The sequence below is a fragment of the Coenobita brevimanus genome, chromosome 96, assembly GCF_032717465.1.
Source record: "Coenobita brevimanus isolate Jiangsu-jjx chromosome 96, ASM3271746v2, whole genome shotgun sequence".
Lineage (NCBI taxonomy): Eukaryota > Metazoa > Arthropoda > Malacostraca > Decapoda > Coenobitidae > Coenobita > Coenobita brevimanus.
This window is the reverse complement of record NC_137049.1, coordinates 12235421-12260907: the sequence shown is the minus strand read 5'-3', so window position 1 is coordinate 12260907 and position 25487 is coordinate 12235421. Positions and strand designations below refer to the sequence as shown.

Genomic DNA, 25487 nt, shown 5'->3' with positions numbered 1-25487 from the left:
ACGACCAGAAAGGAAGCTAGCGATGAAGGTACAGATAGAAGGATAGAAACCGTAGGAGGGCAGTTTGGAAATTAAAGATTTATGCCAGACTCGATCGAAAGCCTTTGAGATGTCAAGTGCAATGGCAAAGCTTTCGCCAAAGTCCCGAAAGGAGGATGACCAGGAGTCTGAAAGGTAGGTGAGAAGATCGCCAGTGGAGCGTCCCTGACGGAACCCATACTGACGATCGGAAAGAAGGTTGTGATAGGAAAGATGCCTTAAAATTTTTTTATTAAGAATTGACTCGAAAACTTTTGAAATACAGGACGTTAAAGCAATTGGACGATAGTTGGAGGGTTGGGAGTGGTCACCCTTCTTTGGGACTGGCTGAATGAGAGCAAACTTCCAGCCAGAAGGAAAGGTACAAGTTGACAGACAAAGGCGAAATAGTTTGCCTAGGCAGGGTGTACGCACAGAAGCACAGTTTTTGAGAACAACAGGAGGGACCTCATCAGGCCCATATGCCTTGTTAGTACTGAGGCCAGTAATGGCAGAAAATACATCAACTGAAGAAATTTTAATGTCAGCCATGAGGAAGTCAGAGGGGGGAAGTGATGGAGGAACAGCACCGGAATCGTCTAAGGTGGAATTGGAGGAGAAAGTCTGTGCGAAGAGATCTGCTTTATCAGTAGAAGAAATAGCTACAGAACCATCAGAGTAGAAAAGAGGAGGGAAGGATGATGAGGTAAAGTTGTTAGAAAGATTTTTGGCAAGGTGCCAGAAGGAGCGGGAAGAATTCGAGTTGGAGAGTTGAGAGCATTTAGTATGGATGAAATTATTTTTAGTAGAGCGAAGAACAGACTTAACATGATTCCGGGCAGAAACGTAAAGATTATGTGATTCAGGGGTGGGTTGGCTCCGGTACCTTTTGTAGGCCTTCTCCTTGTTGCGGACAGCATTAGAACAAGCGTGATTAAACCAAGGCTTTCTTGCGTTAGTCAAAGGATATGAGAAAGGAATGTATGCTTCCATGCCCGAGAGAATAACCTCCGTAATGCGCAAGGCACAGTCAGATGGCTCACGGCCATGGAAGCAATAATCATTCCAGGGAAAATCAAAGAAGTACTGCCTGAGGGCCTCCCAGTCCGCAGCTCCAAAATGCCAGAGACGACGTTTCCCTGGAGGGTCCGCAGGCCGTACTGGAGCGATAGGACAGGTTAAGGTAATAAGGTTGTGATCGGAGGAGCCCAATGGAGAGAAAAGATTAACAGAGTAAGCAGAAGGATTAGTTGTGAGGAAGAGGTCAAGTATGTTGGAGCTCTCTCCAAGGCAGGTTCAGAAGGTTTATTTATATTTTAGCGAGGGGATACCTCAGATGACGTTATATGACACCTCCCAACACCTCCCAACACCTCGGACACAAATATTTCACAGACCTTCGTACCGTGATCCAAAATGTTTTGTCAGTGTTGTGCACCGATACTTTTTTTACCGATTGTACCTCTCATGCTTTTGAAGAGGGATTATAAGAGGTCCAGGAACTTTCAGCTTTCGTAGACTAACGCACAATATTTGTGAGCACTTGATTACTACTACCGCAGACCTCAAATGACCTCAGAGGTCAACCTCACATTGCCTATATCCGAACTGGAGGTCATGTGAGTCTCCATGCCAAAATTTGGCCTGCAGGGGTACCCGGCGTTGCCCGGGCCAAAAAGGGCGAACACTCTACCGGTGACCTCAAATGACCCCGATCTGAATTTTGACCCCCCTAAAACTATCCCTGGGTCACCCTGATTCAGAATATATATGGATATGGAGATCTCTGGCCTTTGATTGGGTGTGATAGAAGGACAAACAAAAACAAATAAACAACGCGGCTCATATATATATATATATATATATATATATATATATATATATATATATATATATATATATATATATATATATATATATATATACTCGTATATATATATGTCTGTCCATCTATCTATCTATATCTATCTATCTATACATACATACATATATACACAGTGTTTATATATGATACAGAAAGAAAACGCTGCTTCCACAACGGCTTTTTCTTGTAAGGATGCCAACCAGCGAAATCTAGACTCCTTTGTGGCCGCTTCCACATTCACTTTGGCGCTGATGTTGACAAGCGCACCAAACACTTTCCCATTTAATTTAGTGCCGCCTTTTTTCACTGTATTCTTGCAATACGTAGAGATATAGATGAATCAAGACTTTCTGAACTTTTGGGGTTAAATACAGCCTGCTATAATCCCATCACTACCAAGTCTCCCAGCATTTAAATAAAATCGTCTGGTGACAACAGGAATGCACCGACAAATACATACCCGGTTTGAAAGGGTAACGTGAGTATTAGTAAACAGTTACCATGGAATTTTAAGTAGACTTCAGATCTCCCCAATGAGGCTTACCATGCTGAAAATTGTATGGAGGCCAAAATAGGTAAGGAAGAGGTGCTGGGAAGTCTGCCACGCCAACAGGAGTACGACACAGAAACTTACGGCACAGTGACCACACCGACAAACTAATTTAACCCTTTTATTGCCAACACATATTATTTTTAATGTTTTCATCTATGAACTTAGGCAGCACGGGGTAAGACGTAGCCTTCGCCAAGTCCTTCAGTATGAGAGGTACCTTGTAAGCTTATTGAATCGTGTGGAGGCGGCACTGTTAAACTAAGAATATGTTGTCATTGTAAAGGAAGGGTTAGAAATGATCTCAAGTAACCCTTTCACTCTCATATGTCTCATCGTAAATTAAAAAAAAGAAAAAAAGTTGCCTGGAAGTAGCAAGAATAACGTAATATAAGACGTCGTTCTCGTGCAAGGCTTAAATCTGAATAGGAAGCTGATAAGCTCACATGCCTGTAAAATCGGGGAAATAGTTTTCCAGGTTTCATAAATCACGCAGCGGAGATATAGCAACTACACAGATATTTCATGGTTAATATTTCTTTTACAACAAAGGAGGTATTCTTAAGCATTTCTAGATTAATTTTTTCTTATCATAAAGGATTACTATTACTACGGTAGGATGACGTTTTGTATCATTCCACGTATCCTTGAACGATTTTACTCACCTTGATGGAAATCCTGTTGTAAGAGTCCTGGTGTAGTGAAGGTATTTCACAAACTCTGTGTAATGCCTGTGGTATGATGGCGTCTTAATTATTTTATTCTTACTGCGTCCAATCGATGCATCTCAGGTAAGGGCAGCAGTGTCAGAGCGGAGGGGTTTACTTCTGGTTCACTCTAGGTCTGGAACATTCTGCAAATATTGATCTTACCTTCCTCCGTACTGCTCTCTCTCTCTCTCTCTCTCTCTCTCTCTCTCTCTCTCTCTCTCTCTCTCTCTCTCTCGTGGATGCACTATTCTCCACCACAATATTTTCTGAGCAAAGGCAAACATTTCAGTGGAAAGGTCAGATACCCCAGTGGGCGAGTCAATGTGTTGTATAAGGTATAAATTTCCCGATGACCATTATTTTCCTACGCAAACACTGACTCTCAGGTTTCTATGACTTAGCTGAATAAAATCTTGCGAAAATATTTGGAAAAGAATGCTAGAGATTCCCAAACCATGACGGGGACGACATCACCAGTAGTAACATTTAGGCTCCTATGGGTCTCTCTCAGCTGAAATAAATCATGTGGCGTTAGCAGGGATAAAATACGACAGTAGAGATATTTCGGTCACTAGAGGGGTAATGGTGGGCCTCTCAGATAAAAACATGTTCCTGAGCACTGGGTGGGGTGGGGAGGCTGGGGTGGGGGTGTAGTGAGGCCGAGCACCAAGAATTCTAGTGCCACTGTCGGGCTGGATCTGCGGCTGTGGAAATGTAAAATATAAGTTGCCGGGAATCTGCACGGCTTTACCAACGGAGTCCACACACTCATCCCGAGAGAGAGAGAGAGAGAGAGAGAGAGAGAGAGAGAGAGAGAGAGAGAGAGAGAGGGCAGACGCCATGAGGCGCTTAGCTGCAGTGCTCATCTCCGTAATATGGGCCTTTGAGCCTGTGACAGTTTATTCATACAGTATCCTGGGATACCAGGCCACTACATCATCCATATTACCTCGGTTACCTCACCTAGGTGTTACATTAGGTACCCATTTTACTTACCAGCTCACAAAGGGTGGATGGACACCTGAGTCGAGTGACACCAGCTGCCAGCACCAGATGCGAACCTTGGCACTAATGAGCCGGCAGCTTCCCAGTCGCTGATGCTAATCACTCAGCCACCGCGGCTAAAATACTGAGAGGGAATATCACGCTGTAATTTTAAAAAATATATATTCTGAACTATTTACGGAATAACTATTATTTTATTTAATCTTCCAGGCCATTAATTCACTAAGTAGTTTTTATACTACAAAAAACTAGAATATATTACTAGCATTGTATATCTGAGTGCATATTTCAATTCAATAGCTTGGTGAAGTTCACAAAAGTAATGTAGCGGGTGGGGTCCACATGCCTCATTGTCGTGCCGACACCTTCTGCTCTATACGTTCAATCCTCTTAGGGTCCTAAAAAATTAATTGACGGGCAGAGCCGAGTAACATCATTCTTTGTCCCTGGAGAAGTGACTCGGCCCTACCCTGTGCTATACACACTGACGAACAGTCAGGTGAGAGGCACTGCAATATGATGGAAAATGACTAAAAAAAGAAAAGAAAAGAAGAATTCTGTGATACTGGCACTCATTGTGAGATGTTGTTGTTGTTGATCAACCCCAGTCTGTCTGGCTGAGCAAATCCATCAACCACAGGATCCTATCAGCAGCCCCTGCAGGGCCGTCTCTTGCAGTGAACCGATGTTCCATTGCGGTTGACAGCGCCTCACCTTAGTGAGACGCGAGAAAAAGAGTATTATTTTTAGTAAAGAATGTTTATAGATACATAGATATAATGATTATATATATATATATATATATATATATATATATATATATATATATATATATATATATATATATATATATATATATATATATATATATATATATATATATATATATATATATATATATATATATATAAAATCTCTCTCTCTCTCTATATATATATGTGTGTGTGTGTGTGTGTGTGTGTGTGTGTGTATCATAGAGGAAAGCTGAGAAAAGGAGCAATGACATTACAGGTAAGGACGTAATGATACACTCCGGTGAATGCTCCGGGTGAGTGTTAGTCCTGGATGTAATCCAGATGTAAATAACTGGAAACCGTACTCCATGTCCACCTGACCGCGGTTGGCATTAAAATACTGAAATATTTTCATTGTCTGACTACTAAGTCACAGAGATTCTTTTCTTAACTTATTCTTGCTAAGACAGACGACTATATTCAGCTTAATAGAGACTCTGTATAGTGATGTAGTTAGGAACAATCTTTAGTAACTCTTAGCACAGTGACACCTTTTATATTTTATACTTCCTAATGAGAGACGATTTTGTTCAGCTTAGGATATACCCTGAAAGTGAACAGGTTAACAAGAACATATACAACGGACGAGATATGCTGCCTAAATATTTTACGATCTTAAAAAAAAAAAAAGGTTGTGATGAAATTAACGCATGCAACAATGAAATGCATCATAATTTGGTCATTCTTGATTGTTTTAGTGTTCAGTGAATAGAGGACCAGTTTCTCTGAGTGTTTTGATGACTTTTTTTTTTTTTAATTCTGGATCCTACCTACCACATTAATAATACTGAAAGTAAGTTGAAGTCTTTAATCCTTAGACTGTATTTTTAAATTTTACAGCGTTAGTGGTTCTTTCCAACGGTTTCATTCGCTTTAAGGAGACCTTATTGAACTAGCTGCATGTTATACAACATTTACTAACTCATTCACATCAAAAGATCCTTCCTGAGTTTTTAATAATCGTGTGGCTGGATAACAGAGAAAAAGACTTTTTGAAAGCCGTTCCGATGATGATGATAGTGATGATGATGATGATGATTATGATGATGATGATGATGATGATGATGATGGATGTCTTTAGGTACTGGCTCTGAATAGGGACGGTGGGTAGAGAAACAGTGCCTTCCACACCTGCCTCCCATACCTGTCCCACACCTCCCACACTTGTCTCTTACCCCACACCTGCCTCACTTCTCCCTCACCTGTCTCACTCCTCACCTGCCTCCCCTCCGCCTCCTCCCCTCACCTCTGTTTACACGCCCGAGATAATGGATGAGGGTGGAGTGAGGCAGGGTGGAGTCAGGCAGAGGAGGTGAAGTGGAGAGGAAAGGCAGGAGAGGTGAGGCTGGATGGAGAGGTAGGTGAGGTAAGGCGGGGTGTACAGGTACGAGAGGTGAGGCAGGGTGAAGATGGGGAAGTGAGGCAAAGTGGAGAGATACGAGAGGTGCAGTAGGGTGGAGAGGTAGGAGAAGTGAGGCAGGGTGGAGATGTAGGAGGGGTGAGGCAGGGTGGAGAGGTAGGAGGGGTGAGGCAGGGTGGAGAGGTAGGAGAGGTGAGGCAGGGTGGAGAGATAGGAGAGGTGAGGCAGGGTGGAGAGGTAGGAGAGGTGAGGCAGGGTGGAGAGGTAGGAGATGTGAGGCAGGGTGGAGAGATAGGAGAGGTGAGGCAGGGTGGAGAGATAGGAGGGGTGAGGCAGGGTGGAGAGATAGGAGGGGTGAGGCAGGGTGGAGAGATAGGAGAGGTGAGGCAGGGTGGAGAGATAGGAGGGGTGAGGCAGGGTGGAGAGGTAGGAGGGGTGAAACAGAATGACTGTGGAGGTCGAGTGAAGGGGTAAGGTGTAGCCAAGAGGATAAGATGAGGCAGGGTAGGGTAAGGCAGAGAATGAGGCAAGTTGGACACAGAAGAATCGATACAAGGTTAATACAGGCAGCAGTTGAGGCAGAATGAAATCTTGTTGCTTGGTAAGGCAGGGTACAGTGAAGCAGAGCAGAGTGAGGCAGGGTTAGTTTAGCTTGGGTGTCAGGCAAGGTAGAGTGAGGCAGAATAATGGTAGAGGCAGGATGGAGCCAGGCATCTTGATTATTGGGGTTAGTAAGGGTAGGTAATACGACGAGAGAGAGAGAGAGAGAGAGAGAGAGAGAGAGAGAGAGAGAGAGAGAGAGAGAGAGTACAGGAAAGCAAACAGAAACATAACTGGTGATTTCGAGGCCTTTTGTTAAGGATAGGCTACACACTAGATACCTACCAACTAAAAGCACAGGCTGCATTTCCTAGAACTGCACTTACTTGACTCAAAAACAGACCATATTCAAGCATGAACTAAGTGACAGAAAATTCTGAATATGTTAAGCCTAAGTGCGTGCCATTTGTCGATTAAGAAATAGCAAGGGATTTAAATGAAACACCGACAATGGTAAGAACAGTTCGAGGACAAGACGAATATTTACGATAAAGTATTGAAAGCTATCTTTGCGCTGACAAGAAACCTGTAAGTGGTGGCGCTGTGCTGCTTGGGTTCGGTATCCACTAGGGAGTAAAACATCCTTATTTTTCCCTGCACATCGCGGTGAGGAAGGGCCCTGATCCGACCTTGACAAGGCGCTGTCTACCACAAAGGGTTACAGACTCCTTGCACGGTGTATGTACTGTATTTCACCTATAGGACCACCACAAAGGAGTAGTTGCTTACCTGTGGTCGAGTGTACTTGGCCTGACAGAGGGCTTGAACAACAAGGACAGCAACACTACCTGAAAGCTCCTTAACGATAGCCATATAAAACCAGTAGAAATAGAGTTAGACAAGGTGGCGCAATTGTACCGACGTTATGCACTGCATGTTATTTTCAAGAAATTTATAAGGTTGGCAAACTGATTATCATAAAGGGTGAGCGATTGAAAATCTTCAATTTTCAAGTGAAATAGTTCTTTTCAGTGAATCAGGGAAATTACAAAATGTGTTAGTTGATCTGAACAGGAAGGATAAAAGTTGGCATGAAAGCAAGTATCCAGAAGACGAAAGCCATGTCTAGCAGACAAGCTTAGTCCCTTCCAGTATCAAAATAGGAGATGAACCAAAATGTTTTGAAGAATACATATAACCAGGAAATAGTGTTCAGTTTTAGCTTATGACAAGATCATTAAGCAAAAAAAATGAAATGGGGTAGAAGGCTCTTGGTAAACGAAGTAGCTACATGAATAATAAACATTTGCCTGTAGAGAATGTCAAAAGAGTATGTAATGTGTCCTTCCTGTTCTAACTTACGGATCGGAACCGTGGAGTCTAACAAAATCACTGGAACGGAAACATAGGAGTGCCCAGAGAGCCATGGGAAGAAATATATTAGGGGTCATGCAGGGAGATAAAAATACAAGCCGGTAGGCAACGAAGGTCTGGTATAAGTGGGCCATTGCGATAAGGAGGACCCGTATCTCGTTAGAGTAAAATAATACCATCTCTCGCCTCTTTTTGGACCACCTCTCCTCCTCTAAACCTCACCTTTTCCTAACTGAGACTCAGCTGTCTGAGGCAAGTGACAGCAAACCCTTTTCTGTATCCTCCTACTTTCTCTATACTCATTTCAAAGCCAAAGGTGGTTGTTGTGTATATATACGCAACGATTCTCTACATTCTGGCTTCGGCTTTCCTGTCACTCTCTGACTAAATATTTCTGCACTGTTTACTTATTCTCTAATTCTACTGACTATCAAAAATTCTTTGACTCTTTTACTTCTACGATGGGACACATTCTACCCATTTCTCATTCATTCATTCATTCATTGCCAGACGCCACGTATTCCAAACGGGGTGGCCAAGGGCTTAGAGTTAATTGTTTTACAGGGAGGGGCACCAATCCTCCACCAACTCCACTTGACACGTAGGGATGCCAACAGCATCTGGTGTTCCCAGGCGGTCACCCATCCAAGCACTAACCAGACCCAACGTTGCTTAACTTCGCTGATCGGACGGGAAGCGGTGTACTCAACGTGGATTTCTCCTTTCTCTGAAATCTCCATTCTAGGAGATTTCAATGTTCACCACCACCTTTGGCTCTCCTCTCGTTTCATTGATCCACCTGGTGAACAAGCCTACACCTTTTCTATCCTTAATGACCTAGAGCAGCTTGAACAACACCCTACCCATATCCCTGACTGCCTTGGAGAGAGCACCAACATACTTGACCTCATCCTTACAACTAATCCATCTGCTTACGCTGTTAATCTTTTCTCTCCGTTGGGCTCCTCCAATCACAACCTTATCACCTTAACTTGTCCTATCGCTCCGGTATGGCCTGCGGACCCTCCAAAGAAACGTCATCTGTGGCACTTTGGAGCGGCAGATTGGGAGGTCTTCAGGCAGTACTTCTTTGATTTTCCATGGGAAGATTATTGCTTCCATGGCTGGGAGCCATCTGAGAGTGCCTTGCGCATTGTGGAGGTTATTCTCTTGGGCATGGAAGCATACATTCCTTTCTCATATCCTTTGTCTAATGCAAGAAATCCTTGGTTTAATCACGCTTGTTTTTAATGCTATTCGCAACAAGGAGAGGGCCTATAAAAGGTACCGGAGCCAACCCACCCATGAATCACATCTTTTATACGTTTCTGCCCGGAATCGTGCTAAGTCTGTTCTTTGCTCTGTTAAAAATAATTTCATCCGTACAAAATGCTCTCAACTCTCCAACTCGAATTCTTCCCGTTCCTTCTGGCACCTTGCCAAAAACCTTTCTAACTACTTTACCTCATCATCCTTCCCTCCTCTTTTCTACTCTGATGGCTCTGAAGGTATTTCTTCAACTGGTAAAGCAGATCTCTTTGCTCAGACTTTCTTCTCCAGTTCCACCTTAGACAATTCCGGTGCTGTTCCTCCATCACTTCCCCCCTCTGACTTCCTCATGGCTGACATTAAAATTTCTTCAGCTGATGTATTTTCTGCCATCACAGGTCTCAATATTAACAAGGCATATGGGCCTGATGGAGTCCCTCCTGTTGTCCTCAAGAACTGTGCTTCTGTGCTTACACCCTGCCTAGGCAAACTCTTTCGTCTTTGTCTATCAACTTGTACCTTTCCTTCTTGCTGGAAGTTTGTTCTCATTCAGCCAGTCCCAAAGAAGGGTGACCATTCCCAACCCTCTAACTATCGTCCAATTGCTTTAACATCCTGTATCTCAAAAGTTTTCGAATCAGTTCTTAAGAGAAAAATTTTAAAGCATCTTTTCTATCACAACCTTCTTTCTGATTGTCAGTATGAGTTCCATCAGGGACGCTCCACTGGTGATCTTCTCACCTACCTTTCAGACTCCTGGTCATCCTCTTTTCAGGACTTTGGCAAAAGCTTTGCCATTGCACTTGACATCTCAGAGGCTTTCGATCAAGTCTGGCATAAATCTTTAATTTCCAAACTGCCCTCTTACGGTTTCTATCCTGCTATCCATGCCGTCATCTATAGCTTCCTTTCTGGTCGTTCAATAGCCGCTGTTGGAGATGGCCATAGTTCTTCTCCTAGATCTATCAACAGTGGTGTTCCTCAGGGCTCTGTCCTATCACCAACTCTCTTCCTTTTACTCATCAATGACCTTCTAAGCTATACATCTAACCCTATCCACTCATAAACTGATGACTTCACCCTTTACCTTTGCATTCGGTTCCCGCAACGCCCATCTCAGCAGTTACTTCAACAAACAAGGGATGAGGCTATGGCACACCTAATGTCTGACTTGGCTCATATCTCTGACTGGGGTAAAAATAATATTGTTGTTTTCAGTGCATCAAAGACTCAGTTCTTACACCTATCAACCCGACAAAATCTTCCTCAGGTATACCCACTAATGTTTAATAATATTCAGCTTAATCCGGCATCATCCTTGAACATACCTTGGTTTACATTTACTCGGGACTTATCTTGGAAAGATCATAATTACATCTCTTGTAAAATCTGCATCCAAGAGATTAGGTGTGCTAAGCCGACTCCGTTCCTTCTTTACCCCAGCACAATTGTTGACTCTATACAGGGGTTTTATCCGCCCCTGTGTGGAGTACAACTCTCATATGTGAGGAGGTTCCCCACATGCAGCTCTTCTCAATAGGGTGGAGTCAAATAATTTTCATCTCATTAACTCTCCTCCTCTTACTGACCCCCTACAACCTTTGTCTCTTCACCGCACTGTTGCCTCTTTATCTCTTTTCTATCGCTACTTCAATGGTCACTGCTCCTTTGAACTCTCTGCATGCATTCCTCCACCTCTTTGACAGACGCGTAGCACCCGTCTAGCAGCGAACTCTCATCTCTTTTCTGTCCAACTCTCTAATGCAAGAGTGAACCGTTACTCCCAGTCCTTCAGTATTGCAACAGGTCAGCTCTGGAACTGTCTCCCTCTGTCTGTATTTCCTACTTCCCATGATCTAAATGCTTTCAAACGCAATGTATCCGGGCATCTCAATATGAATGGATCTTGAATTTGGCTCTCTCTTGTATTTTGTTTTTCTTTTGGAAGGAACAGTTATTGCTGGCTCGTGGCCCTTGGTTCCTTCTTCTTCGCATAAAAAAAAAAAACACACACACACAACAGTAATAACTCGAACACAAGAAACAAGAAAATATGAAAAAAAAAAATCTTTTTTTTATGAGACCTCCCATATTATGTACGGATTATGTTCATAATACACATGTCTTGTTATTTCAAACCGTTTCAGCACCACTGAAAATTTTTTGAGGTGTAAAATAGTTCTTAGTGTCTTGTTGTTTTCGCTCCTCTGCTTAGTTTTTGCCGGCGTGTACACATCCATTTTGTGAAAATTTTCGCACGTCATTGCAATGCTCAGTACTGTATGGGTTTAGGAAGCTAAAAATTGCATTGCCAGGTGCACCAGACATTTCTCTTCAGTTTGGTAAGAAAAAAATTCGACATTAGAAAATTTGAAAATTATGGTGCCGGGACCAGTCACTGCGTCCCGGCAATTTTCGGACCCACTGCCAGCAAGGGGCTAAGCGGGCTGTTTCTAGGCAACGAGTAGTTACCTGCCAACTTAAACCTTGCAGACACAAATAGGTCATAGGCTGATCATTGTATCCAGGTTTGGTGGCAATCAGTTAATTCTGAAGGGCAGAAACGCCTGCCACAATTAAACAATACTACTAGGGACGCTGGGGCCAATCTTCGCAGGGTTGCCACTGGAAAAGTAAAGGAGCAAGGGGAAAATGGAAAGCACACTTCCGATAGGGAATGGCCTCAAGAGTACACAAGAGGAAGCGAGAAATTTCTACGCTCATTAGTAATGCTTCTACAGCTCAAAACGTGAAAAGTACGAAAAAGCGGTTTTTCGGCCGTTGCAAGGCAACGAGTGCTAGCCTAGCAACCAAAACTTTGCTGACACAACTAGGTCATATGCTGGTCATTGTGTCCAGGTTTAGTGGGAGTCTGTTATTTCTGAAGGGGAGAAGTGCCTGCCTCAATTAAAAGAGTATACAAGAAAACTGGACCATAAGACTACAAGAAAGAAAGAAAACGCGACTAACCGTGAGGGCAGCAAAGTGCTGGGCAAAAGCTTGCTAGATATGGGAACAGAAGAGAATAGAGGATATGATAACTACAGTTAAAAGGCAGAAATGGAAATGAGCAGGCCACGTCCTTTGTAGAACCGTTAAAAGATAGACAATCAGGGAAACTAAACGACAACCGAGGCATGGTACGAGGGAAAGGGATAGACAGAGAACAGGACTGAGATGGGATATCAGCAGATTTACTGGCAATAGATGAAACAGCCAAGAGGTCAAAGCGGAGAATGATTTAAAATGTTTTCTTCCTGCAGTAGACTAATTCAGGTGATGATGATGATAATAATTATGATGATGATGATGATAATGATGACAATTATATCTCTTGAGGGGCGAGCAAAGAGAGAGAGAGAGAGAGAGAGAGAGAGAGAGAGAGAGAGAGAGCATATATAACTCAGTTTCATCTCTGGCACATACCTACCAGCATCCATTCTTAGAACCCAAACACACATCCTCCCACCTGCCTTCCAATCTTCCGAGTCACACAGTCTGGTAAATAACCATCAAACTCCCGCCAGTACACAGACGCGGAACCCGGGCAGCACACCGGAACACCAATAAACACACAGACAACACGTACTCACACACACATGCGCGATCTCGTAAACACACACACATAAACACACACATACACACGCAAACACACACACATAAACACACAGCAGTCGAGGAGGTAAGGGAAATATACACTGGTGATTTACGGACTCGGGACACCTGAGAGAGAGAGAGAGAGAGAGAGAGAGAGAGAGAGAGAGAGATCCATACCACATTTACTACCATGGCGTCTTTTAAGTTACAGTTTTGTCATCTCTACACCCTTCCATTCAGCTGGGGGTATATCTCAAACTGAAACATTTACTAAAGGATTATGCAATTAATTTCGGTAAAAATAAATGTCTGCTGACTGGAGTTAAACTGTGTGCATATACCTGCAATAATATGAAGACGGCAGCGTACTAAAGAGCTTAAGAAAGTGGGAATAGAGAAGGATTGAGTGTGTGTGTGTGTGTGTGTGTGTGTGTGTGTGTGTGTGTGTGTGTGTGTGTTCTTACCTAATTGTATCTTTACAGGAATGAGTCAAGCTCGTACTGTCCCGTGTCTTAAACCATATATATCGTACGTTTGAATTGTTTTGGCACACACTATTTCATTCGGTAGTGCATTCCATTGATCAATTGCTCTGTTTGGGAAACTGAATTTCCTTACGTCTATATCACCTCTCTTCTTATGCAGTTTTTTGCAGTGTCCTCTTGCTGATGCTTCTCCATATGTTAAGTAATCATTTATGTCTATTTTCTCCTTCCCTGATATGCACTTACATAGCATTATCATGTCACCTCTTTTCCTTCTCTCCTGTAGTGTTGGTAGATTCAGTTTATTTAGTCTTTCTTCGTAGCTTAGGTCCCTTAAGCTTGGATTCCAACTTGTAGCGGCCCTTTGAACTTTTTCAATCTTGTCTATGTGCTTTTTGAGATGAGGACTCCAGACTACTGATGCATATTCCAGGGTTGGTCTAATGAATGATGTTTATTATCCTTCTTAGCATGTCTTCATTTATGTATGTGAATGCTATTCTCATATTTGCAAGCAGTGTATACATGCACGGCTGGATTAAGCATGTGGGAGGCCCGGGGCCCGCTTGGAAGGGAGGCCCCCTTTCCAACTCCCCCAATGGCATACACCACAGACTGGTAACCTAAATCCTAATATATAAATAGGACACTTTTAGTTAGGAAATACTGAACATTACCTATAATACAAAAGGATTTCTTAAAAGAAAAAATAGATGCCTGTCATTTATTTATAGATGAGTGAAACAAGAACATTTCAATGAAAAATGGAATTCAAAACAGGATAAGAATGCCCCCCTAGTAAGACAAACCATAAAAACAGTCAAATCATTTCATAAAATAAAAATAGGATAGCATAACAGTTTTTTTTCGCAAAAATTACTGTGGATCACCATGAAAACAGCCACACACCAACCGTCACATGGCCGACGTAGACGATACCATATATTCTAGTATTATATTATATTCTAGTATTATATTATATTATATTATATTATATTATATTATATAATATATATTATATTATATATGTTATTATATTATATTATTATTATATTTTATTCTATATTATATTCTATTCTATTGTTATATTATATCTAGTATTATATTATATTATATTCTAGTATTATATTCATATATTCTAGTAGCCTTGGACGATACAAAAATAAGCAGTGCTGCCAAGTTACTAAAAGACAAGTATTGATGAAACTGACAAGTATTGTAGTCTGTATTATGGTTTGTGCTTCTTTAATTACGATTTAGAAATTGACTAACTTGTAATTATCATGATTTATCAACAGTTTGGTCATAGACATCAGAAAACTAAGGTAAGTCTAAATAATTTATCATGACGATGTCAGTTCAATAAAAAATATTTTTCATAGAATATGTTTAATGTTCCAGATACAGTTTTGAATATTAGGGATACCTTTCTCCGCACAGGTGGGTGCCTGTGCTCAACTTTCTGCTGCTCTGGTGGGAGGCCCCCTCTTGGTGGGTGGCCCAGGGCCCGGGCCCCTTGGGCCCCCCCCCCCTTTATCCGGCGGTGTATACATGTTCCGTACCTTCTCGCTGATGTGGTCAGCCGGAGATAGTCTGTTATTGATAATCACACCTAGGTCTTTCTCTCTTTCTGATGTGTATCGGGTTTTATTTCCTAACTTATAATCCCAATCAGGTCTTTTTCCACTTTTACCAAACTTGATTACATGACACTTGTCCACATTGAATTCCATTTGCCATGTACTACTCCATTCATGAAGTTTATTTAATTCTTCTTGTAGCTCTTTACAAGAGTCTGTGTTAGTAATTCTCCTTTGTATTTTTGCATCATCTGCAAACATATTCAGATAGCTCTCATTTCCAGTGTTACTGTTTATATCATTTATATACACTAAAAACATGATTGGTGCCAGCACTGAACCCTGTGGTACTCCACTAGTCACTTCTTTCCATGATGAGTAGTTTCCTCTTAGTACTGTTCTCATTTCTCTTTTTATGAGAAAGTCTTGCATCCAACAAAACAGTTTGCCTCGAATTCCTCCTTGATGGTACAGTTTCCATAAAAGTCTTTGGTGTGGTACTGGGTCAAAAGCTTTCTTGAAATCTAAATAGATACTGTCCACCCATCCTTCCCTTTCCTGTATTGTGTTTGTTACTCTGTCATAGTAGCTCAACAGATTGGTAACACATGATTTTCCTTTTCTGAAACCAAACTGTCTTTCTGTTATCATACTGTGTTCTTCTAGATGATTTATCCAAGCTTTTCTTATAAGCTTTTCTAATACCTTGCTTACAACACTGGTCAGTGATACTGGCCGGTAGTTGAGTGGATTTTGTCTATTTCCTTTCTTGAATAAGGGGACAATATTTGCTTTTTTCCAAATATCAGGTAGTTTACCTTGACCCAAGGATTTCTTGAAAATTTAAAATAATGGTTTAGTTAACTCCTTTGCACATTCTCGTAGTACCCAACATGAAATTTCATCAGGACCATTTGCTTTTCCTCTGTCTAATCTACTTAACTCCTCCGGTATTACTTTTTCAGTTATTTGTATATCTGGTAGTATGTGTGGACATGCATGTTCCACATAGTCTCTCTCAAAATTTTTTCTTCCGTAAAAACTAATTGGAAATTCTTATTTAGTGCTTCACAAAGATCTTTCTCTTGTGTATAAGTGATTCCCTCGTCCGTAATTGATTGTATTATATCTTTTACTTTGGTTTTGCTTCTGATATAGCTGTAAAACAGCTTTGGTTGATCACTACTTTTGTTTATAATATCCTCCTCAAACTGTTTTTGGGCTTCCCTCCTTATTCTTGTATAATCGTTTCTTCCCTGTTTGTAATTATTATACGCCCTTTCACTATTATGTCTTCTGTATCTATTCCACAACAAATCTCTTCTTTCTTTTGATTTTTTACATTCTGTATTGAACCATTTCTGTATTTTCTTATCTGCTTCTTTGTGCTGTGGGATGTACTTCTGGACTCCTATTTCATAAAATTCACAGAATTTTTTATATACAGCATTTAAATCTTGTCCTCTAAGCTCATTTTCCCAATCAACTTCTAAGAAATACTTCTTTAGGTCTTGATAATTTTCCTTTTTATAGTTTAGGCTCTTTTTGTAACTGTCATTGCTGTTTACTATGTCATATGCTATCCTGAAGTTATAATTTAGTACTGCATGATCGCTTTTGCCGAGTGGAGGGTGATGTATTAAACTGTCAATATCATTTTCTTGCCTAGTAAATATTAGATCTAGCACTGAAGGTACATCACGTCCTCTTTTTCTGGTGGTTTCCCTCACAAGTTGCGTTAGGAAAAACTCTTGTACGAGATCCAGGAGCTTTTGGTCCCAACAGCTTTCTTGGATAATTATATCTAGAGTATTCCAATTTATATTTGTATTGAAATCCCCAGTTAGTATAATTCTTTCTGATTTCTCTTCCATTTTATGTAGTAATGATCTTAATCTCTGAATTGTACTCTCTGCCAGGTCCTCATATTCATCTCTTTCCCATGTGTTTAATCTGGGTGGCATGTACAAATTGGCTACAATTACTTTACCTTCATATGTTAGGACTCCATATTATAATTACAAATCATAATAGATACATAGAGAGAGAGACAGATAGAAGCAGGGAGTCAGATGATAAGGTATTGTGTCTGCGAGAATCGAGCAATGCTAAACATGCTTACACACTCTTAACTCAAGGAATACTTTATAGGCACACGTCAGCGCCTAGTGACCATACACACACATACACACATACTCACACACAGGCTTCTAGAACTTTCCACTCACAAGGAACACAAGTGATACGTCTCCTGTTTCACCAGAATTTAGGAAAGAGAGCTCAGAAGGAGACAGGCCATAGAACAGACAGGTCGCAGGGAGAAGGGCTTAGCAACTTGAGAGAGAGACAGAGAGAGCGAGACAGAGAGATAGCTAGCGGGACTCTACTTTATACTCCGCTCTATGTGAGAGACTGTTAATATTTCCAAGACAAATAAAAATAGTCCCATAATATTCTTTACCTCTCCTGTCACTACATGACAAATGGAAAAGAAGATTATCTACTCACGAAGCTACTCAAATATAACAACCGCTCGCCCACAAGTCTAATATATATAAAACTCCACTACAAGTAACTACAAAGTCGCTGTTTTATGACATTTGGTGGTAGCGGTGGGATGCGAACCTCGTCTATGAATCAACAGTGAATTCCTACAAAATATCAAGATTGAAAACAAAAAAAATACCTCTCACAACCAACAACTCGACCAGCTCCTGACAATACTCTCTCCAACCAGCCCCCTCCGTCTCCCCGATCATCATGCTGATGCAGAGGTGAAGAGGTCACAGGACTCCTTGCAAGTAGTTTAACAATATATTGATACAAACAATCTTGCAACTTCTACGACGAACCAGCGAACTACAACCATCTACAATCAACTACAAGAAACAACTCTACGAGTCGTCTGTATAATCTTCTATATGCACCTACAAGTAGCGGCAGTCTTCATCCTACAACAAGTAAATCACAAGAAAAAAGGACCACGAATACCTCGAGGAAGAAAAACGGTACAAACAAACGAAGAGTGAGACACGACTCATAACTCATCTTACTCACTCGTCTTCACTCAAGTTACTCATCGCTACTCATTCACTCACCACAGCTACCAGTGTGGGAAGTCGACGTCATCATGCGTGCTTGCTGAAAAGACGCCACGTCGGTCAACTCACCACCTGCACCACCACCCACACCATTCCCACCACGGTAAAAGTTAGTGAGTTACATAGTTACTTCATTTATACAATACAAAGTGATAGACAATAAGCTTCTGCACAAACATATAAAACGTGTTGTATAGTTACAGCTTAGATACACATACTTACTTCAGTTATCTGCATAACTCAAACACTAAATAATCACCAACAATAAATATTCTACACTGTATATATTCATTCATTTATTATAATATTTATTTACTACCAACGAGTGTTACCATTTATACCTACATAAAATACGTGTTGCATACATACAGCTATACATTATTATATCTACAAAATGATAAAGAAAATATACCATCACAGTTACTCAGTGAGCGATTAAAATAACTGTATTAAACATTTATTAATTAAAGCTACCTAGTGGAAACATATAAATTAAGTTACAAGGTAAACTAGAAAAAAAAAAATGGCCAACACAAATGACGTTAGCAAGAGTGAACATCTTCAACACAATCGTGAAGACAATGATTTCCACACAGTGCTGACACACATATTACCCGTGATAGGTACAAGTGAACAACAAGTCAGTGTATATAGTTAATACTGTATATAGTGTATATATTTTTTATATAAAATAACAAAATATGGGACTATATAATATCATTTTCAATAATATCTGTGCAATATAAACTAAACTTTAAAAAAGTACCCCAAGGAAATTAGCCAGTAATTATGCAACCATGAACAACATGGAAAAAGCATACACAAGCGAAGAAAAACAAACTATAGAAAATCAATACATACAAAAAAAAAAAAAGAAAGAAAGAAAGAAAAAGTAAGAAAGAAAAAAGAGAGAAATAGAGTATGATCACATAACAAACAAATGAAAATAAGTGTAAGTGTTACTACAAATGCCAAAATACCACATAAACTACAAACAAAAAAGCAAATTGTTGTCTCCACAAGCAAGTGGCATGACACATCATCACTATCGTCGACCGCAGCATGACCGGATTCATATGTCAGGACTGCAATTATTATAATTATGTAATGACAAACGATTGCATTATGTTACACTTATTACAATTATGTAACTACAAACGATATGTAACAATTATGTAACTCCATATTATAGTTATTTAACGACAAACGATTGCATTATGTTACACTTATTACCATTATGTAACTACAAACGATATGTAACAATTATGTAACGACAAACGATTGCATTATGTTACACTTGCTACAATTATGTAACTACAAACGATATGTAACAATTATGTAACGACAAACGATTGCATTATGTTACACTTTGCCAATTAACAGTTGCATTAACAAGATGTAACTTTTATGTAATTTTAACTACAGTTATAAGGCCAAGACACTTATGTAAAAGTTGCATTAACAAAATGTAACTACAGTTATAAGGCCAACACAATTATGCATTTCACTACAATAACCCAAGTACATACTGTATTACAGTTAAATAATTTACTTTAATGCATTTATTCAAATATGTATACAACTTGTTTAAAATGTAATATTACTGAATAATCACTATTTACTATAAATATTATATGTATACAATATTCATACAATTATGTTACTTTTACAATATTATGTATTTCACTTAATTAGCTTATAAGTTCATTATAATGTGTATATAATATGTATTAATATGTTATGACTATTAACTGTCGATGGTACGCCATTTTCGCGTGACCGAGCAATATGTTAGGACTCCATATTATAATTACAAATCATAATAGATAGATAGATAGAGAGACAGATAGAAGCAGGGAGTCAGATGATGAGAAGGTATAGTGTCTGCAAGAATCGAGCAATGCTAAACATGCTTACACACTCTTAACTCAAGGAATGCTTTATAGGCACACGACAGCGCCTAGTGACCATACACACACATACACACATACTCACACACAGGCTTCTAGAACTTTCCACTCACAAGGAACACAAGTGATACGTCTCCTGTTTCACCAGAATTTAGGAAAGAGAGCTCAGAAGAAGACAGGCCATAGAAGAGACAGGTCGCAGGGAGAAGGGCTTAGCAACTTGAGAGAGAGACAGAGAGAGCGGGACTCTACTTTATACTCCGCTCTGTGTGAGAGACTTTGTTAATATTTCCAAGACAAATAAAAATAGTCCCATACTATTCTTTACCTCTCCTGTCACTACATGACAAATGGAAAAGAAGATTATCTACTCACGAAGCTACTCAAATATAACAACCGCTTGCCCACAAGTCTAATATATATAAAACTCCACTACAAGTAACTACAAAGTCGCTGTTTTATGACACAGATGTGTTGATCTCTACTGCAATCAGTTCTACTTGTGATGGTATATCTAGTTTTATTTCATTGACTTTTAGATTTTTCTTAGTTAATTTTATAATTCCCCCTCCTTTTTTTAAATTTCTGTCTCTTCTCCATATATTATATTCCTCTAAGTTTAGTATGTCATTGGATATCCTTGGTGTTAATTTTGTTTCAGTTAGGCATATTATTTGTGGTTCATTTTCTCTGACATAATCATGTATCTCTAGTAATTTAGATACCATTCCATCCACATTTGAGTACATCAACTTTATCATCTTGTTTATATACTTGTCATGACATGGTTCTACTACCTTCCTCCTTTTTATTCCATCCTGTTTGTGTACCACCTTCGTATCTGTAATCCTATTACTTTGTAAAAAAAATTTCTTCTTCTTCTCTTCTGATCTTCCCTCATTTTTTGTTTTTGCTTCCTCCCTTTTCTCTTTCAGTAATTCCAGTTCCTCTTGTGTTAGGTATCTTTTTTTCCATACATTTTTGAACTCCTCTTTTTCCATACAAATCTTTGCATTTTGTAGTATCTCTTCCACAGTGTTTACACTCTGGAAAGTCACCTTTAGAGGTCTTGTCTTGCTTTTCTCATATTTCCCCAACCTTTTGTGTTCCTCTATGTCTTTACTACAGATTTCCTCTGATACTTCTTTCAGTAAGCTCATTACATTTGCCATCTCCTTTTTGTCTCTTGTGATCTTGTTTTTTTACTTCTTCCTCTTCTATACCAGTGATTACTATAGATTTGTTTATATGTACTGAATTTCTGACTAACTTCGGATTGTTTTGGATTATTCTTTTCACTTCCTTTTTAATGCTTTTTTCCTCCACCCTTGTTTCTAAGTCTTTCTTTACTTTCACCATTTCAGCATACGTGGTTTCCACATCATTTTTGTAGCTTTGCACAGCTTCATTCACCTGTGTTATCTTCTCCTCAATATCACTGCTCTGGTCAATAAGACTGCTTACTTGCCTAATTGTCTCTGTGTCATTTTTGAACTCTTCCATAACACTCTCGTGATTGACTACTGTACTTGCCATTTCACTCATTTTCTTCCTAAGTGTACTCAATTCCACTGTTAGTTCACTGATGGTTGTGTCTTTCTTGTTGGCCTCCCTTCCTAGTTTTTCTATTTCTTCCTTTTGCAAGTGCATCTGCTTCTTTATTTCATCAATTTCATTTTTGAAAGCCATTTCTAGTTTGTTTACACGTTCAACCAGTCTATTGTGAGTCTCCACTTCAACCAGTTCTTGGTAGAAATCATCATTTTGCTTTTTACCTTTATCCCTTTTCTTTTCCAAATTTGCTTTACTAAAGTATGTATCCATTTTGCAATACTAAAAGTGCAGAGTATGTACTTACAATCCCCGTGTCGTTGTAGTCTAAACAAACCTCAGATGACTCAGCGTATTCTTTGGTCTTGGTTCTCTTTCCTGTTTGAACAAGTCTTGTTTAAACTTATTTTTTTTTTTTACACATACATACATTGCCAGACGCCATGTATCCCAGACGGGATGGCCAATGGCTTAGAGTTAATTGTTTTACAGGGAGGGGCACTAATCCTCCACCAACCCCACTTGACATGTAGGGATGATTATTCCTTTTAATAATGAAAAAATCATTTAGTCTAACCTGGTACAGAGCTTGACTCATACAAAGATACTAATTTAGGTAATGTCACTGGCCGTGTTGGTTCGGTACGGAGCGCTGATGTCGCACGTCCGCCTCGATTGAATCCCTCTGTGGTATCTGAATGTGTGTGTGTGTGTGTGTGTGTGTGTGTGTGTGTGTGTGTGTGTGTGTGAGAGAGAGAGAGAGAGAGAGAGAGTAAAGGAAGCAGTACCTTTTGTTATATTTCAAATACAGTATTCACTTAGTCAACACATATGAGTAGGTTCTGGGAGTGTGTGCATAGTTTTATGTGTCGTGTGCGTATAGTTGTCTAAGTGAGTGTGTGTGTGTGTGTGTGTGTGTGTGTGTGTGTGTGTGTGTTTGTGTTGGGAGTGATGACAGTCATAATGGTGGATTATCCAATTACCAACTAATTAAGCTCTTCATTTTCCACCCGGCGTCAGAGGAGAGAGAGAGAGAGAGAGAGAGAGAGAATTATATAATGCTTACCCATTTGAAAAGAGAGTAACCACATAGTCTGGCTCCATTGGTATCTGAATGTATCCCTTAACCCGTCCAGTAATCACAAACGTAAAGCATAGCACGTAAGTGCCGGGTCACTTTCGGCCAGTTATGAAGGACAGCAGTCTCGTGGATTTCGGAGACTTCGTTAGCACCTTTCTCTCAGCGATTCACCTTGTATATTACACATTAATTCTTTTGCATGATATTTACACTTTTAATTCCCTCGCTGCAGTAACCTCTTTTGTAATTTGATTAAGTTACAGCCAGACGGTTTTATTCAGCGTAGGGAGGTCCAGCATTTTCGAAGAGTGTAATGAAGGCTGTACTAAGCTCCACAAAATGAAAAACAAAATCTCTTGAATCGAATTAAACCGTCTTGAGGCAGCAACAACATCCATAAAGAGATGCCGCCGACCTGAACGGGTTGATATTGACATCAATCGAGTGACACATTCTGATTGTTCTTGCCGCCTCCAAATGCTTTAATCTTATGGCAGACATCTTTTAGTGAAGCGGTCAGGTTAAGTTTCACCTCAGTTCCATTACATAAAGTCTCTCTTAATCTGAATAAAATCATCTGGAGGTGCCAAGAATGAAAATCTGTTTACGTCATCCGATTGGATAAGTTAAGGAATCAGTCCAATCTCTGCCATACTTCCATCCTGCTGTGACCACTCTGAGGAGGTGGTGGCTGAGTGGTTATAAAAGGTCGCCTGTTATTTGAAATAAAGTTAGATCCCTAGCTAGGGCACTGAGCAGTTTGTTAATTTGAACTACAGTACTTTGAAGCAGACTTTACTGATATTCCAAAATTCCCATCAGCACGTCATAAAAGAACCCACGCTAACACCAGCGCACACTTAGGAATAAGACAGTCCTAACATGTACTAGTGGCATTGAAAGGTGTTCGCAGAGTGGAAGGACTGTTGGGCGAAAGTGAAAGGACTGTTAAGCTTGTGCTCAAAGTCGGACACATTTTTTTTTCCAGTTTCCCATATATATATATATATATATATATATATATATATATATTTAAAGTTTCACACATTAATATATATATATATATATATATATATATATATATATATATATATATATATATATGCCTCTGTGGTACAGTGGTAGAGTGTGCGTTTCATACACGGGTGGACCAGGGTTCGCGCCCCTCCAGGGTTATAAACTTTGGGAGTGTTCACCCGGCCACGTACTGCATTGGCGGACACAAGGGGTGTTGTGGTTGAACCAATGTCGCTTACTGTAAAGTATGCTTGCACCCAGTCGGCTTGCGCGGGCCGATTACACTTAGTTCACAGATTACACACACATCCAAAGCCACTCCAACACTACAATTACACTTACAAGCACTTCTCACCCTACATACAGTCTCTACTAGACAGCCTAAGCCACTTAGTAGAGATACATTGGCTGTATCGTCCCGACTTCGGTCGGGATAGGCCGGTCCTGCAGTGGATACTCAAACGGCTGATGATGATATATATATATATATATATATATATATATTGGTGGTACGTGGGGCGCTCACCATCCACTCACTCGATGTAGCGTTGCATTGGATGTCTGCCCTTTCCTCTCTTCCTTCCTTCCTCTTCTGACTTTCTCTCCTTTATTCTATCCTCTTCCTTCTGCCTATGGGTGCCTTTACACCCCCTCTTCATTCTTTCCTTCACTCTTTCCTCTTCCTTCTACCTATGGGTGACTCAACAGTGAGTGGCAAGCCAAATGGTTTCTTGTACACCAAGAAACCATTTAATATGCTGGGTGGTAACCATGTAACCAAATTATGGCGCCTGGTGGTTTAGTGGGTAATTAAGGCGCTCCAATAAGATTGAGCCTGTGTAGGTTTGTATCCATGGGGTGGTTGGGATTTATTGCCCAAGTAATGCCACTCAGGGATGAGTGAGGCTGGTCACTCTCATCTTAAATTTCAGGGCCAACTTGTTTGGCCCCGAGCTCCTACGCTCCTCGTGGGGCGGCATAGGATTGGATGATTATATATATATATATATATATATATATATATATATATATATATATATATATATATATCATTCGTTGCATGATCTGTGTGGGATGGGTCCAGTAAAAGTATATCTAAGCATTTCTGTCCCTACTCAGCAAGGCTTTTCCTCCTACAACACACCAACTTCCGTTATAATGTATAAATGTTTTACATATATTGTTAGAAAAGCAAACCTCTGTGAACTAAGATCCTTGTTTTATTACAGCTAACATGAGATTATTGTATTCAGCTCAGCGAAGTTCACTGCAGCTTGCAAGATTTACAAGTATCTAAAGTAGTGTATTGACCGAAACTTAAACTATATTTTATTCCAATTACTGTCAGACAGTTTCTTCCAACTAATGCCAAACGATCTTACTCAGCTCGGGAACATCCACCGTGTCCAAAGGGATAGAAGTTGCCTTTTCCGGGTTGTAATTTGGACCCCTGGAGACGAGGTTAAACTGAGGTGAAGAATTTAACAAGCGCGTTGTTTGGAGTTGGTGTTTATACGCTCTCGTGAATACCCGCCTCTTTGTGCTGGAGCCCCCTTTATTCTCAGGGTTATGTTTTCTGTGCTACATGTTGACTTTTTTTTTTTTTTTTTTTTTTTGAGGGGGGGTAGGTTGTGTTGTGCTGAGGCCTGGCTGTATTTTGTACGTTTGTGGTAAATGTTTG

The 25487-nt window shown here is 40.1% G+C and overlaps 1 protein-coding gene and 1 pseudogene across 7 annotated transcripts in view; one reads left to right on the top strand and one right to left on the bottom strand.

The window, feature by feature from the left end:
* LOC145413381 (uncharacterized) overlaps window positions 1-25487 on the top strand; it is a 1646837-nt gene that overhangs the window by 610577 nt on the left and 1010773 nt on the right. The gene's annotated exons all lie outside the window — the stretch shown is intronic.
* On the bottom strand, window positions 8824-8941 carry LOC145413588 (5S ribosomal RNA; annotated as a pseudogene).